Source organism: Ictidomys tridecemlineatus, chromosome 9, assembly GCF_052094955.1.
Source record: "Ictidomys tridecemlineatus isolate mIctTri1 chromosome 9, mIctTri1.hap1, whole genome shotgun sequence".
Taxonomy (NCBI): Eukaryota; Metazoa; Chordata; class Mammalia; order Rodentia; family Sciuridae; genus Ictidomys; species Ictidomys tridecemlineatus.
In genome coordinates, this window is record NC_135485.1 from 46,428,293 (window position 1) to 46,439,821 (window position 11,529).

Consider the following 11,529-nt stretch of genomic DNA (forward strand, 5'->3'; position numbering starts at 1 on the left):
AAAATAATGACACTGTTCAAATACTTTTAAAATTTCATAATAATCTCACAGTAAAATATGTCTTCTTAAATTTCTAAAAATTAATGTCCTTAAACAACTAATTCCTCAGCTCTCTTTGACCAACTTTTTCTTGCCCAGATATCTCATGACACTCATAATGGCTACCTTTCTAGTGCTATAATAATCTGTGTAATTTTATATTTATATTCCGTCTTAATTTGCTCAGACTACTATACCAAAAAAAATATAAACACAAATTTTTCTTTTACTGGGTTATTTAGAGACAACAAAAATTTATTGCTTAAATTTGAAGGTCAGAAAGTCTAAAATCAAGGCAGCAGCAGATTCTATGTGTGGTGAGCCTTGTTCTGACCTCATGAGATGGCACCTTCAGTGTCCTCCTATGGCCAAAGGGGCAAGAAGCACCCTGCAGCCTCTTCCATCAAAGCACTAAACTCATGCCTGACTGAGAAGCCCACTTGAACTAATCACTTCCTAAAAATCCCTCCTCTTAATATTATCACATTGGGTATTATGTTCCTACACAGATAGTTAGACATATATGAATATTCACAACATAATGTGTGCATTTTTCATGTTGTTTAATGGAGCTAGAATGCTTTACCAAATTAAGTGGTAAAGGATTTCCTTTATAAAGCCTTTATTCATCTCAATAATCAGCATTAGTCCCACTATCCCTTCTTTGTATCTCCTATAAATCCATTTTTTTTTTCGGTTTGAAAAAAAGCTAGTAGGTTTCTTCAGGGCTAGGGCAATTTCTTTTCATGTTTTCTTTCTCTGGGAACAGAGAGAATGCTTGCTTTTAAATAAATTGTACTTTATTACAAATAAAATGCATTTATCTATAAACTTGTTAGGTACATTTAACTGAACTCATGAAAGTGAAATGTTTGCTTCGTAATTTCAGATTTCATTGTTCATAGTTATTACGGATAAGCTTGACACAGATCAAGTTCTAAGTTATTCTCAATAAAACAAACTGGGCCTATATTCACATTTCTTTGAACTTGAATTCTGTCAGATTTCAGAGAATAAAGAGATTCGGAATCTGCCAGCCTGGGACTTCTATGAAACATTTGTTTCTCTAAGAAATATGTCCATGGTTTAGCTGAAGCTAATCTTTCCTCCAGGCCAAACACACACACACACACACACACACACACACACACACACACACTGAACCAGTTTGAAAGGGATCAGGTATAAGGAGAAATATAGCCATTCTAAATGCTCTATTTGGTGAGAAGTTCTAAATGTAAATGGCTCCAACAATCTGAAATGTTCCTCTTCCCCTGTGTTATATAAATGCCAAGCACATCCCAATGTGCTATCTTCTAAAGTAAAGGAAATGCATGGCTGAAATACAGCACTGTGAAAAAAAAAAGTAAATTCCATCAATTCCAAAGAGAGTACTGGTCTTACATCTCATAGATTAGTTGGAAAGATAGATGAATATGAATTTCTGAGTTTGAATATCTAAAGCATTTTATAACTTTATGTCTTTTGCTCTCAAACACACAGTTCTTGTCATGAAAATACTTTTAATATTTTATTGAACAAAAAGTACTCTGAACAACTATATGAATAAGAGATTGACATATTAAATAAAAGAATCTCCAAATATAAAGAAGAAAAGAAGCTTCAAAAAGCTATTCAGTAAGGGGAAATGTCTGGAAATACCAAGTGATGTTGCATAAGTAGCTATTGTTAATTCTACTGGGAGCTAAGTAACAATTCTAGAATGGATTAGTATGTGTATTTTATTCTTTGGGAGATTTTATTATTTTGGATATGTCTCCTTTGTGTAACATTCCCAGCATTTTTTTTTCTTTTACTTTTTTAGTTTGGAAGCAAGGATTACTGAATTAATAATACTCATTCAAAAGTAAATATTTTATATTTATAACATTTATCAGAAACCATTCTAAATGAGATACATCAGTGAGCAAAACAAAACAGCAAAATAAATCGTTATATTTGGTGTTGATAGGCTAGAAAAAATTGAAGATAAAATACATATAATAAATAAGTAAAATATATTGTGTGTTAAGTGGAGACAAATACTATGAAAAAAATTCCACATGTAAGAGGGATTATGGACAATAAAGCAGGAAAGTGTAGCCAAACTTGAGAATTTAATTTATGTACTGAAAAGCTAATTTTGAGCAAAGACTTGCAATATGGGATTGAGTTGGTTATGTAGATTAATATAGGAATAATCTAGAAAGGAAAGGGGATAACATAGAATCATGAAACTTGACATCTGTAAAGTATATGATGAAAAATACAATGATAATACAGATCAGGATTCTCATGTGAATCTCTTTCATTTTCAGTTTGTTTTGGAATTTAAGTATCAACAACTTTGCTTCATACTATCTCTTTTTATTTTTTCTTCATCTATATAAATTAAAATTATAAATTACATTGAAACACAAGCTTAAATTTGGGTCTCCTGTATTTTAGCTTTGTAAGAAAGAGAACTTTATTAATACTTTTGATTATAGTAGTTATTATGATACTAAATTTGAAACCAGTTACTGTGTTCTTTTTCTAATTGGGTATAGTTATTAAAAAAAAAAGTGAGGGTTTTCCAAATTGTATATTTTCTAGTCATCTTTATAACATATTGAACTATAAGTTCCATTCAGGACACTACTCTCCTTTTAAATAATAATAATAATTATTATTATTATTATATCAGGGATTGAACCCAGGGGCGCCTGACCACTGAACCATATCCCCAGACCTTTTTTATTTTTTATTTTGAGACAGGGTCTTGCTAAGTTGCTTAGGGACTTGCTAAGTAGTTGAGACTGGCTTTGAACTGGCAATCCTCCTGCTTCAGCCTCCTGAGTCACTGGGATTAGAGATGTGCACCGCCATGTTCAACTAAAGCTTTTATTTTGCTTTATTTTTGTTACTCTTTTGATACAAGGTCTTGATGGGTTCAATAGGCTGGTATTTAACTCCTAGAATCAAGGATTCCCCCAAAATTAGTTTTATTTCATTTTGTTGGTGTTGGGGATTGAACCTGGACTCTTGTTGCATGAGAAGTAGAAACTTTACCACTGAGCCATATCCCCACCCCCAATTTGTCTTTATTATTTGTTCTAGAATAAAGCAACACTTCTTTTCATAAAACAAATTAAGTATTCTGATAAGTCAAGCAAAACAGGTTGGTTTTCTCCCCCCGCTTTTTTTTTCCTTTGTGATATTAGGGATTGAGCCCAGGGCCTCATATATTCTAAGCATGTTCTCTATCACTGAGCTACATTTCCATCCCTTTTTATATAATTTTGAGATGAGACATAGTCTTGCTACATCCTTTAGGATAACCTTGAATTGGCCATCCTCATGTCTCAGTATCCCAAATATTTGCCATTATAGGCCGTTGCTAACACACCTTGTAGGCAGTTGGTTCTATAGGGCTTGAGGAAAACAGAAATAAAAAATACAAGTCAGATTGACCATCTCATAGCTATTTTTAAGGGAGTGTTAACAAGAGCTTGGTCCTCATCCCTGATGTCCCTCTAATAACAAAGACAAGGTTTTGAAAAAAAAGGAAAAATAAGTTTTACTATTTTGATAGCAAAGGAGAAACACAGAGGACTCCTGTCCCAGAGGGTGTGATTCTCTTATTTGTCTGTGTAATATGTAATAGTCTGCTTTACATGATTATGCTTTAATTCTACTTTGTATTTGTATTTTAATGGAAATATAAAGCTAGCTGATGTCTAATACAATGGAGAGGTAATAGTACCCTTAAATTAAAAATTATTATAACCTGTTACCTATTGAAAAGCGACCATACTTTTCTCTTTGAGATAATTGTTTTATACTATATAAGTTAAATAATGTTTTGTATAGTGTTTTTCTAAGCAACAAATAATTTCAATCCCATGGACTTTCTTATATGTATTAACACAGATACATATAAGATAAATTGGGTCTTTTGAGGTTCTGGAGTGGAGAGGAAATGCAGAGAAAATTTGCTCTGTCTTAATTGGTTTCATGAAAGATCCAGTAACTGATAGCTTTTCAATTTTTTACTTGGCATCTTAGTGATAATGATAGATGGACCCTTTACCTTTCTGTTCTTTAAGAATCAAATGTTGCAAATTTAAATCTTTTATGATAAAGGAAAAACCATCCCTCATTTGTCACCCATTAGTCCTCACTAATTCTATTAAGGAAAGTTGTAAAATATTAATTCATATTTTCCACGTGTCCAAATCTGTCTTTTAACAAATACATTCTTAGAAAAACTGTCCTAAAGCATTGACTCCTCTCTACTCTAATGGATTTAGTATTTTCAATGATAGACTTTGATGGAAAAAAAAGGTGAATTTAAAAGAGAACAGTACTTTTTCACTTGAGGACTCTGGCTAAAAGTACTTAATGAACTTCTTTCCTTTTCTTTAACAAAAAGTCCTGAGAAAAATGTCGGAACTGATTATTAGATTTAAAAGTGTGTAGTTACTTCTGTTAAAGTCAGTCTCTTAGTGATTCTTTTGCTTGTTTATTTAGCTTTTCATTGGGGATTGTGATTCCATGTCCCAAAGCCTTTTGAACTCAAAGAGTGACCAGATAACATGAAACACCCTTGCTCTAATGTATTCCCAGAAGGCTTTCAGTTTATCATATATACCTGTTTTGTTGAAAGGAACATTTTTTTTTCTATAGAATTTTGGAAAGTCATTGCAAATTTTTAATATTTAATTGACTCTCATTAAGTAAATCTTTTTCCCTTTTTTGTTTTTGTTATCTATTTCATCTCCCTTCCATGTCCTTTAGATTTTAAAAGCCGAACTTCCCTGCTGTCTCCTGTCCCTCCTATCTATTCTCAATATTAGTACCAATATGAATTTTCAAAAGGCAAGTCTTATTATGTTTGTCTCCTCTTACATTTATTCATTTGTTTTCTATCATCTAGAAAAAAGTCAAATCATTGAATTGGCATTTCAGAAATCATGTTTTAAGCTCTCTCATGTTCTAGGATCTCAAGTCTGGCCAGGATGAAAAATGTCCCATGTAGTTGTATTTTCTTTAGTAGGTTTTGTTGTGATTATTTTTTTAAAATATCAGTTATATCATTTTTGACCCTTAAAATGTTGACTATGTGAATTTTATTTTACTATCTTACAGGTATCTCATTCAGTGCCTGACACATTCTTGTTTTGAAATGTTAAATTGTCTTATTCTTTAAATATTTTGTCATTTTTTGACATTATAAACGTTTTCAAAGGTCACTGTAGCTTAACTGATCATTGAATAAAGCAATATCCTCAGTAATATGTGAATCAAAAGTATTGGCTGATCTATCCCCTACATAGCCATGTGACTGTCTAAAACACAAATTCATTATCTGTAGAGTGGGAGGAATCATCCACAACCTGCCTTCTCCTAAATGGTTGTGATGATCATAGCAATGGCATTTATAAAAATACTTTGTGCATGGTAAAGGTCAAGAGAAAAAATGCACACCAAAACGAGGTGAGAATACTGAAATGCATTTTACTTTCTCTATAAATACAGTAACACAAATGAGAATAAATTTGTTTGAAAAGATAGTACTCAAAGATAGTCCTTCTAGGAAAATGATCATTTTGGCCACATGACACTTTTGAAAATTTCCTTTATTCTCATAAAGAAAGTTGTGAGTGTGTGTGTGTGTGTGTGTGTGTGTGTGCACGCACATGAGTATTATGATGATACAGCACGGTCGTGAATGTCTCCTGTAATCTTTAAGATTCATAAAATTATATTGTTTTGCTTCTGATTTGTAACCATAGAAAAAAATCCAAACATTTTATGAGTCCCTTATTATGTCTTCTATAAAAAATACATGATATTAAACAGTAAACTAAAATTATGTGGAGTGAATATTTCGTTATCACAATTCTATTTCACTTAAAATGATTTCAGTGACGAGAGAAAAAGAAACTAAAATATTGTTCTTTGAATTACATTGTTTAGCTTCTAAATCTTGAAGAGTCAGAAAATTCTTGCTTCTCAGATCCTCATGTTTTCAAGTTGTTTTATAAATGAAGGAGAGACAGATGGGGAGGGTGATTGAGACATTGATGGATGTTTTAATCCAGGAAGCAGGTTTCCGAGTCTTGAATATATCTTGCCAATTATCAAGAGTCGCTTTGCTTTCACCCTCAGTTCATTGCTTCAATGTGAAAAGGGAACCAACAAGCAAAGCTAGTGATGCTTGCAGATGCTGACATGACTCAACAAGTGCCCGCAGAGGGGCAGCAACAGTGCTGCTCTCCAACAGGAATGATTAACGGCCCTTGGGTAGGACCAAAAGAATCTGTCAGGATGTTAAACCTTGAGATCAATTTTGGGGACATGTGAAGGAAAGTGTCATTATAATAATAACTTCTTTTCTTGTCCCACAAGATTTATAATTTACCACTTTTACACTTAACTATTCGTCCAATAAATTAAACTTTATTTGTTAACATAGAAGGAGAATGTTCTGAATCTTTTACTTGACAAATACCAGGCCTGCCTCAATCTTTATTCCTTACTAATTTTGAAAATAATGTCCTTAATGTTCACAGAATCCTTAATGTTGGTACATTATACAGGCTTTAAAATAATTGATTATGATTTGAATTAGCAGAATTATTCTCATTTTTGTCATAATTTTCCAGGGAAATTGTAGCAATTTTAGAGTAATGTAGAACTAGCTAGTTCTTTCTTTCTTATCCCCTGATTTTTTTTTCTGTCTTGAGCTTCCATTTGTAGTTTAATCAGAAAACAAAACAAAATTAGTGAAAGATTATTGAAATCAAATCTATGATTATTATTGTTGCTTCAATTGCAAGTTGTTTTTTGAAAAGAAATTAATACTGATATTTCTATTTTTGTATGATTCTGACTCATCTTTCAGTAAGAACAATAATATTAACCTGTTATTGACCCTTACATCTGACCCAAGTATGTTCTAGAGGCTGTTATGAAATTTCATCTAACTCTTATACCTGTGGTACACATGGGAACTGGTGAGCCTAATTTTCCCATAATCCCAAAGCCCACCTTGCTGATAGAACAAGAAACTTCATTAAGATATAACCTTAAAACCAGTGCTCTTTCTATTAATAAACAGAGTCAATTTTTATTTTGACCTGTAAAATATATTCTCTAAATATGTACTCAATTTTATACTTTATATACAGGAACGATTAACTGCCCTCAGGTAGGATCTAAAGATTCTGTTGGAATGTTAAGCCTTTGAGATCAATTTTGGGGACATGTGAAGGAAATTGTCATTATAACAATAACATTTTTCAAATAGATTTATTTATGTATTTATTTTTTACATTTCTCTCAAGTTGCTTTTCAAAGAGAATGTTAGGGCAGATTAGGCAAACAGACCAGAGGAGGAAGTCTGGGGTCTTAGACTTAATTCCAATAATAATCCAAGACTTTTATAAAGGTATTGTTCTCTGTCCAATACAATTGCTCTAAGCCATTGTTTTCATATGTGAAATTAAATATGGTAATAGACTTCATCTTAATGTGAAGATTCAGTGTGATAACATGCAATACAACAATGTCACAATAATACAATATCCTTAATTAGAAAAAATAATCAAGTCATGATGCTTTAAACACTGGCACACTTAATAAATCCTATTGTTATGTGTCCTTTACTTTAACGTTGAGATTTTTTAATTTAAATAATAGAAGCTTGTTTAGGCCTTTCAAATCACTGGTGGTTTTTGGTCATTGATGATAATTTTATGCAGAGATATCTGGAAATGATTTTGAAATAAAAGAGACTCTAGGGAAAAAGAGGAAACTTACTTCCAGTATTAAGACATAAATTACAAAGCTGCATGGACTAGAGGTCCCCAGATAGAAAAAGCATGCCTGCACACAACTTCCGCTTTTGTTGAATGAAATTGTTTCTATAAAGTCATCAGTTGACAGAACATTATATGTGAGTCCTTTAAACTTGCTTGTGTATTTTAGTTTAGCTAAGTGCGACTGTTTTTTACTGATTTTGACACCTCAATTAATCTGCTATTACATGTGTCCAATTTTGTGAGACATTGGAAAGATTTTTTTCTTTTTTACTAACATCACATTATATCATCTACTTTAACTTGCAAATATTTGTGCTGGAGTCTTTGAATGATCAATAGTGGAATAAGCTATTTACTATAAGGTATATTTACTATAAGGTAGTAAATATTTAACAACCAGTTCTTTAGGAAAAAAGAAACAGAGAGGAGTGTATACACACATGTTACCACAAATCTGCTTTATATTTGGTAATTGCCTTGGGACAAATACTCCTATTCAAACTGATTTCAATCTACAAATGTGGAACTGGGAAGAACTCTAGCGTATCACTAGATACAGGTATCGGCCAATATGCTAGACAAGAGAATCGTGCATTTGATGTGTAGCTTTATTAATTCTGAGAATAATGGAAGAAAATTTGGAAATAGTTGCTGTAAAACTAACAGGAATTCCAAAAATCTTTAGTTACCAGATGACCTATGTTAAAAGTTTTCTTGTAGTTGAAGTGATAATTTGAATTCATATAGTAACTTGTCCTATGGCTAGCTTTCATGTTATAAGTGTATGCTTTAAGGTGAAATAACATTAAATGCATACAAAGGCACCATTTTATGGAATAGAACCATTTTGAAATTTACCAGCCTATGCTGTTTTATTTTCTTTTAAATTTAGGCAAAACATAAAAAGAGAGAATTACACAATGTCACAATAAATCAATATCCTTAATTAGAAAAAATAATCAACTGAAGAAAAAAAATTAATATTACTTTTCTAGAAATAAGGGATTTTTAATACGCTACAATAAAAACATAATCAATGAAACTGACTCAAAAGGAGAAGCATGTGGACTTGAGAAAATTTAATTTTTCTGCTGACTTGAATTTTCCCCCTTTTATTCTCTAATTGAAATACCTGCCTTTTCTTTAGAAGTATAAACAAGTCCTGTTAATATATCTTTAACTAAAGCTTATTACAATCCCTATTTGTCTATAGCAATTGTTTCTATTATAACTGGAAATATTTTTGCAACAATTATTAATTTCATAATTAAAATAAAAATAAATTTTAACAATAGGATAAAAGTAAACAGATGGTTAAAGTTGGTGTTATTTAATAGTAAGTTGCTTTTTCTACATGTGCCAATATTGACTATAACATTTGCTACTTAAAGTGTCTTCCCTTTCTGACCTGATGATTCTGAGTTGATGGCAAGAAGGTCCCCAAATGGGAAACTTGGTCATTAACCTTAACTTTTCTCATACTCACTAAATCTTGCCAAATTTATCTCTATGAATTTTTAAATTCTATTTCTTCTAATCTTTCATTGTAAACACTTTCTTAGAACTTTAATCTTGGTTCAGTGGTGATCACCTCTAATCCTAGCTACTCAAGATGCTGAGACAGGAGTATCACAAATTCAAGGCAGGCCTCAACAACTTAGTCAGATTCTGTCTAAAAGTAAAATATAGAAAGGGTGGGGCATATAGCTCAGTTCAAAGTGCTCCAGAGTTCACTCTTCAGTTATAAATAAATAAATAAACACTTTTCAAAATCATGGCTGTGTTTATTAATGGGAATAGTTGTAAAAATAATAACATCTCAGGTTATGATTAATTAGCACCATATATATGAAGAACATAGGCCAGCATCTGACACACAGTAAGTTCTTAGTAGATAATTCCAGTTATTCTTATTATCATTATCATCCATTGACTCAGTAATAGTCATTGAATGACATTTACATATCATACACTATTCCAGATTTTAGAGATAGGGTGATGAATCAAACAATGGTTCCTTCTTTCATTGAAATTACATTCTAGTAGGTGAACACAGACAATAAATAATATAGATAATATCTGGCAGTGACAAGAGCTATGCAAAAAATCCAGTTACTAAAGGGAAGAAGAATGATGTGGAAGGGATAATAGACAGGGAGAGGCTATTTTATAGGCTGTATGGTAGGTGAAATTTGGACAGTACCCTAAATGATGTTCAGGAGAATGCCTTGGAAATAATCAAAAGAAAAGCGTTTCAGGATGAAGAAACATGGCTGTGTTCAGGAAAAGCCACAGAGACCAGTGTGGCTGCAATGGAGCCATTGGGAGAAGGAACAGGAAAGAATGCAGGGAAAGGTCATATGTGGCATTATTTTACTTTTTTCTGTTTCAGCAGTCTTTCTGGTTTCTCTTTGTCTCACTCAAATTCACACTATACAGAGTGACCAAGTGTCTTTCCAATGTTTTGACTACCATTTTACAGGCACTACACATAATATTCAATGGTCGACATTACATACTGTCTGATTTTTTTCCTCAGGTACATATCTGGTCATGTGGTACTTTGCATTTTATAATTCCAAACCCCAAATATCTGGCTCTTATCACTGCCAGATATTATCTATATTATTTCATTGCTTTCTCCCAGACATAAGCTGCTTGCCTTATTAGCATTTACTGTCTCTTATTTCAGGAATGCTTTTTTAATTTTTCTCCTTTCTGAGTCTAAATAATCTTTATTCATCCCCTGAAATTCAGCCTAACAGTCACTCCTTTTGGGAAACCATTCTTAATCAAGCCAGTTTTGGAATAGCTACCCTTTCTTCCCTTTCAAGTAATCTGCACACATTCGTGACCCCTGTACTTATCTTCTCCACTAGATTTGGTGTTACGTGTAACAGAATTTATCTTCAGGGTTAATCCCTGCAATTGTCATATATTATGCACTCAACATTTAATGGATAAATTAATGTACAAGTATAACAAGCCCAAGACAGGTTACTGATGTTTCCCACTGGAACAAAATCTCTACATACATTTCCAAATGTTACAGAATTTTCATTGAGAAAGGAGGATAATATGCTCATCTTTTTCATATTGGACACTTTACCTTCTTCAGAATTGAAACAAGCTGAAGCACTTGTGTAAGAACATAAATTACTTTTAGTAACTATAGAACATAGGCGCTTGGGGCTGGGGATATAGCTCAGTTGGTAGAGTGTTTGCCTCACATGCACAAGGTCCTGGGTTCAATCCCCAGCACCACCAAACTTAATGAGACTCTCACCAATTTAGTGAGACTATGTCTCAAAAAAAAAAAAAAAAAAAAAAAGGATTGGGGATGTAGCTCAGAGGTAAAACATCCCAATCCCTATAACCAAAATTTAAAAAAAAGAACATAAGCACTTAATGTAGCTTTATGAATCCTTGTTATATAATCACCAATATTTCTAAGAATATTCCTTTTTGGACAGGCACATTAGTGTGGAACAAATTTCCTTTGTTGTAATTATTGTTTTAGAACTCACATCTATTATTTGGAGTAGTGAATACTCTATAGCCTCACTTTAGGTTATGTAATGGTTAAAGATGCCAAAAAATGAACTGCTCATATTGAAAAAAATTAGTTTTTCCTGGTAAAATAAACATTTGATAACCTTGACAAGGAGAACTGAATTTTAGT

General features: G+C 32.3%; 1 non-coding gene across 1 annotated transcript; it reads left to right on the forward strand.

Moving 5' to 3' along the window:
* The first annotated feature begins 11,041 nt into the window (after positions 1-11,041).
* Positions 11,042-11,114, forward strand: Trnav-cac (transfer RNA valine (anticodon CAC)). The gene has a single exon. It is a non-coding gene; the product is annotated as a tRNA-Val (tRNA).
* Positions 11,115-11,529: the final 415 nt, after the last annotated feature.